Consider the following 6,218-nt stretch of genomic DNA (forward strand, 5'->3'; position numbering starts at 1 on the left):
CGGAAGCTTATGGAACATCCTCATGAGGATTAAGACTTGAAGTTGCCTCTTGTCTCAATGAGTTCTTAAGAATTACAATTCATATAACACTATATAATAATGATATAATGATGATGATTTTATAGATTATTATTAAAGGATTTCATGGGTTGTGTGGTACCAGAAGCCCTTCTTTTGATAAGAGGGCTCAAAGTTTAAAATTTATGGATAAGGTGAGATCATTTTTTAATTTTTATTGATCTCAAGTGCAATAATTTAATTATTTGAATGTTCCAATGATTCTTTACCAAAATAAAAAAACATCATGCATAAAATGTTAAGGCATCCATGTTAACTATTTTTTGCTTGATTTCAAATGAAGATGATGATATCTCTAAGAAGGTACAATTTTAATTTTTGGCCATTTTTAGAAAGGAACAAGATGTCTCACATATAGCTCATAGGTTCTCATAAAAATTAGTAGAGTAAAAAATTGAGAAGCTTAAAAACCAGCTGACAAAATAGGAAGTGATTTCTTTTGGTTTACAACATACAAGATCCCACAAAAATAGATAGGAGTAAAAAGAGAAGTGATGTTTCACATGTCAAGAGGCTTGGACACTCAATCACATATGTGGTCCAATTGATAAATAAAATTAAATAGTACATTATAAATTGAAGCTAAGAATATTGCAGACATATTAGCTTGTTGTTATTGAACCGTTCACGAAGTAGGAAAAGAAAGAAAGGGCAAAGGAACTCAAGTAGGTGATTGAAGATCTTGAATAAATCCAAGAAGGCTTTAGCTTCAAGTAAGGTTCTAATTTGACATGTTCAAATTTTGGACGTTAGGATGGTTGGTTTGAATTAGAAAGTGGTAATAACTTTTAAGTTTATTGATAGCCCATTGTTTGTTATGAGTGCTAATTTGACTTTCTAAAATCCACTCTTTGAGTTGGATGATGAGGTGACATCTAGTTGTTGATGAAACCAATGGGATGTGGGATTAAGGTGTTGTTTGTGGTCCTATGAGGTGGAGCCAATTGAATTGTCTATTGACCCACCCAAAATCATTGAGTCTTTACTTCTTGTAATGGACTATTATAGAGTGAATTATCATGAGTTGACAGTTGAACTTGTCGGTTTACGACAAGAAAGGGAGTACTATTGCACGGTCTATATTTGTTGGGGTGCATACCGTTTTGATTGAATATATAAGTATCATCAAGTGTACTCTTAATGTGGCCCACATAAAATTACTATAGCACAACATCAACATGGTTAATTCACTATTTGGGTTGGTATCTATGCACAAGATGGAATAAGCATATGTCAAGATGTTGTAGAGCTAAAAAGAGATAATACTTGAATAAATTCCACATTATTAAAACTTTCTCACCATGTCAAACCATAAGTAATTTCAATGCCAAATACTAGGTGTGATTCTAATGTATTAATAAAGAACCAAAAATATATATAAATCTCATGCCTCAAACAAAAGCCTTAGACTTATAATATAATCAAGTAACGTATTTAGAACTTCACAAACTCTTGCCAAGGCATTAAAAATATTCCATATGCTCAAATTAAATATTAAATCTTTTTATTCATCATTAGACTTTATGAATCGATTCATTCATATTGAAAGTATATCATTACCAGAGGCAATATAATGCTCATGGAATAAATAGAGAAAAAACCAGTATTAATCTCCAACTTGCAAATTTGTCTCTTAAAAGGACTTCATAAATTTATCAAACTTACTTTCAACCCCACTATGAAATCTCTAATAAACCATTCAAAATCTAAGATCATCAATACAATGCAACCGCGAATGCTAATTGAAACTGCTTGAAGAATGAAACTAGGTTTTCATCCACTTCCTCCAAACTTGAGGGTTTCCATACTAGGGCTTCTCAACTAAAATCTAAAATCTTTTCGAGCTATACTAGAGAAAGAATAAACTAAGCATACCCAATAGAGACTCAAAGTGTCTTTTTATAACTCGCCAAGGGAGCTTCTAGAAACCCTTTTAAAATTCTCTTACCTTTTAATATTTGTCTTTTTAAAATGGGAAATAATAAATAGAACCTTTTAATTAATGTCTTTTTTATAACCTTATTAGATAATTAAATTAAGTTGTTATTAAATTTATGTAATTTTGACAACTTAAATTTTTATTATTTAATTAAATTTAAGGTCCAAATAAAGGGGACATTACACAAATAAATCTTATAGAAGGGATAAGTGTAATGTCCGCATTTTCATGTTATGTAGCTTTGTAGTTGGCTCTAATATTATGGGTGTGTATCGACCATATTAGAGTATTTTTTATGTTACCAACAAGATTGGATGGCCTAAAGGACTTAGAGGGTAGTTTTTGAGGTTATTTTAGACTTTTGGTGTGCTCTCCAATATTCTTGGAGAGAGAATCTATCTATAATAAGTGTCTCGATTATGTTTGGTTATCATCACTCCTATGTAGCCAATTTTAATTTTAATGCATTTAAACCAGTTTTACAACTCGGGTGTAATGTTGACCTATATTTAATTAAATTTATAGAGGTTGTATTGATTTAATTAAAACAATTTAGTGGGCATATTGGTATAATATCTTGTTGGAGAGAGAATGGAAAGTTTTAAAGGTTGGATTTGCCTAACCTTGTACCTAAGGTGCCCAAAATAATTAAATACTTAAATAAAGCACTTTTGGGGGTTATAAGGATTAATTAGTCAATAGGCTACACTTGCAAGAAAGCTTGCATATGGTGAGCTTGACGATTTTGTCTCGCACTTGAAAATTGGTTATTATGTCTTCTTTTTGTTTGTAGACATCTAAAACAACCAACCGTTCCTGTTGATGTTTCAAAGAAGCAATTGTTCTTATCAATGTTTCAAACAAGCAATATTAAAACAATTTTTGGGCAATGTGGGCAAACTGCATAGTATTGGGTGTGAAAACAAACCAACTCACTAGCTTCTCACTTCTCACATCTACTCTCTTTTAAAATGAGACAAATCTTGTCTCGCTAATAGAATCATTGTTCCTCATCTAATCAGCATGAACATAATGCACCCTAGACATGGTTTATTAGTTGTTTGATCATGAAACATTTTTGAGCTATGTACATGCATTTATGTTCTCAATTACAATCAATCCTTTCAAAAGATATTTACATTAATTCATTCGTACTACTTTCACCACCTCGATATTATATAAATATTCATTCTATCAACATTTGAAAGAAAGCAGCAACAAGGGTTTAAACAAAGCTAAGAAGAGCGGGAGAAGCAGGCAATTTGTTGGGAGAAGTCTGATTTTGAAACATTTGAAGTTGACACAGCCCGGGCAGGGGATGGCTCTAAGAATGGGCAGGGTGATGCGACACAGGATTCGAGTGGACAACAGGGGAAGGAAGAACCCAGATATTGCGACCTGACTAAAAACATTCAGGAGGACTCAGGTGGTAAGAGTCGGTATGATAACGATAGACACAGGGTGTATCACTGGGGGAAGGATGAGGAAAAGACAAACCAGGAGACCTCCCCTTCATCATATCTTACACCAAAACCAATAGTTCATCCTCAAATTTCTCCTTATGGGATAGGATATCATTAGAAAATATAGTTAGGCAGTCTGATTCTAGACTTGCTTGTAATCCATTAGAGAGACACCTTTTTTTTTACCAAACATACCGAATGATACAATATGTTATAAAATGATAATCTTTTTTAGTAGATGGTACAATATGTTACAACTAGTGTTGGTAAGTGTTTACCAAAGTGTATGATAACATCCAATTACCAAGCCAATACCAACTGACCAAAACATGTTCATGGAGCATATAACTCATAAAATCCAATATACTTCACTGATCCAAACATGTCGGAAGTGTCAACAGATAATCTCTTCTTTCGGTAACACTAGATCTTCTATCAGTAACCAAAACTTGTCTGTCGGTAACCATCCATATCAGCTAGTGTTGACATCAATGACAAAATGTACATCAATGCAACACATAATCAATTCATCCATAATGCCAACAATCTCCCCCTTTTGGAATTAATGGCAACACTAGAGGTGAAAAACATCTAAGTACCAAGAGATTCCAAACAAGTCTCCCCCTGTGGAAGACAACCAATGATCAATAGCTCTCCCCCAGTGAATGATATCTTTGTAAGGTTCGGAATGATTTTTCACATTACTATCACTCCCCCTTTGATATCAATGCCAGAAATCTGACAAAAATATCAAAGCAATGATATAAACCTTTGAATCTCAAAGTTGACTACTCCCCCTGAGTACTAGCACCACTCATTAGTGCCAAAATGAATAATGTCTGTGATAATACATGTCTGACTAATGAAAAACTTCATCAATCAAGTCTCTATTGGAGGGGCAGAAACCCCTAACCTATATCTTAAATATTCAAATGATTCCTTAGACAACGGTTAAGTGAATATGTCTGCAATCTGTTCTTTAGTGTTCACATAAACCAATTTGACTTCCTTTGCTTCTACCTTGTCCTTCAGAAAGTTATACTTTATTGAAATATGCTTAGTCTTAGAGTGAAATACTAGATTCTTAGACATGTCAATAGTTGCAGAGTTATCACAGTAGATAACTACCAGTTCACTACATTTTACTCTGATATCCTTCAACATTTTCTTCATCCACAAAACTTGAGTGCAATTAGTTGTTGCTGCAACATACTCAGCTTCAAATGTCTCACCATAATGAATTCCTTCCATTTGAGAATATCATTTATAAACCAATCTAGCCTTGTTTCTTATAACTTGACCATCCTCATTCAGTTTATTTCTAAAAACCCATTTAGTTCCAATAACATTCTTATTTTTTGGTTGAGAAACTAAAGACCAAGTTTCTTTATTCTCTATTTGATCTAATTCATCTTCCATAGCCTTTAACAAATGTTTATCCTTACAAGCTTACATAACAGTTGTCGGTTCAACTTGAGAAATAAGACATGCCTCTTCATTTTCCAGTTTTCTACTTGTCATAACTCCCTTGTCTCTATCTCAAATAATTTTATCTTCAGAATGATTTAATCTTACATACCTTGGTGTCTTTTGAACTTCAGGCTCACCACTCTTATCATCAGTCACAGGTGAATTTTTTCTGATTGTGCTGGTGTAATTGTCTCAGCTTCCTGTATCGGTTGAGGCATTATCGGTTCAGTTATGATCATTTCCACTGTCGGTTCCCTATCATATGATATAGAATGATTTTTGTATTGTTCATCTACTTTCACATTAGCACTTTCCACAATTTGCTATGATCTTTTGTTATAACATGTATATGCTTTGCTCTGATTTGAATAACCAAGAAATATCCCTTCATCACATCTAGGATAAAACTTTCCAATTGAATCATCTCTTTTGATATAGCATTTACTTCCAAAAGTTTTAAAATATTTAACAGTAGGTGTGTATCCGAACCATAGTTCATAAGGGGTCTTACCGGTTTCACCTTTGATGTGAACTCTATTGAATGTGTAAATTGTCGTACTCACTGCTTCTCTCCAGTAGATATGAAGAATTTTGGCTTCCATCATCATAGATCTAGTTGCATCCAAAATGGTTTTGTTCTTCCTTTCAACTACTCCATTTTGTTGAGGAGTCCTAGGTACAGATAGATGTCTCCTGATTCCATTTGTCTCACAATAACCATTAAATTCATGAGAAGTGAATTCACCGCCATGATCTGATCTTAGACATTTAATTTTCACTCCAGTTTTTGTTTCAACCTTTGCTTTAAAGATCTTGAATTTCTCAAAGGCTTTAGACTTCTCCCTCAGAAAAGTCACCCAAATCATTCTAGAATACTCATCAATAATCTGCATGAAATACCTATCACCTTGAAAGCTTCTAGTCCTTGCTGGACCACATAAGTCAGTGTGAATCAAATCAAGTACATCATTAGATTTATCATGTATGCTCTTAAAATAACTTCTGACTTTCTTACCCAATTGGCATTCCTTACATACCAGATTATGAGGCTTCAAAATCTTAGGTATATCTCTAACTACCTTAGTTGAACCGATCTTAACAATGCAATCAAAATTAACATGAAACAACCTCTTATTACCAGTGTTCGAGTGAAAGATATTACTTCTTGTCTGAATAACGATTGCAATTTTCAAACCAGTCTTGTTAATGATTTTGCATTTTCTATCTTTAAACTGAAGTTGTAAACCCTTATCAACTAATTGTCCATC

This window comes from Cryptomeria japonica, unplaced genomic scaffold (assembly GCF_030272615.1).
Source record: "Cryptomeria japonica unplaced genomic scaffold, Sugi_1.0 HiC_scaffold_49, whole genome shotgun sequence".
NCBI lineage: Eukaryota > Viridiplantae > Streptophyta > Pinopsida > Cupressales > Cupressaceae > Cryptomeria > Cryptomeria japonica.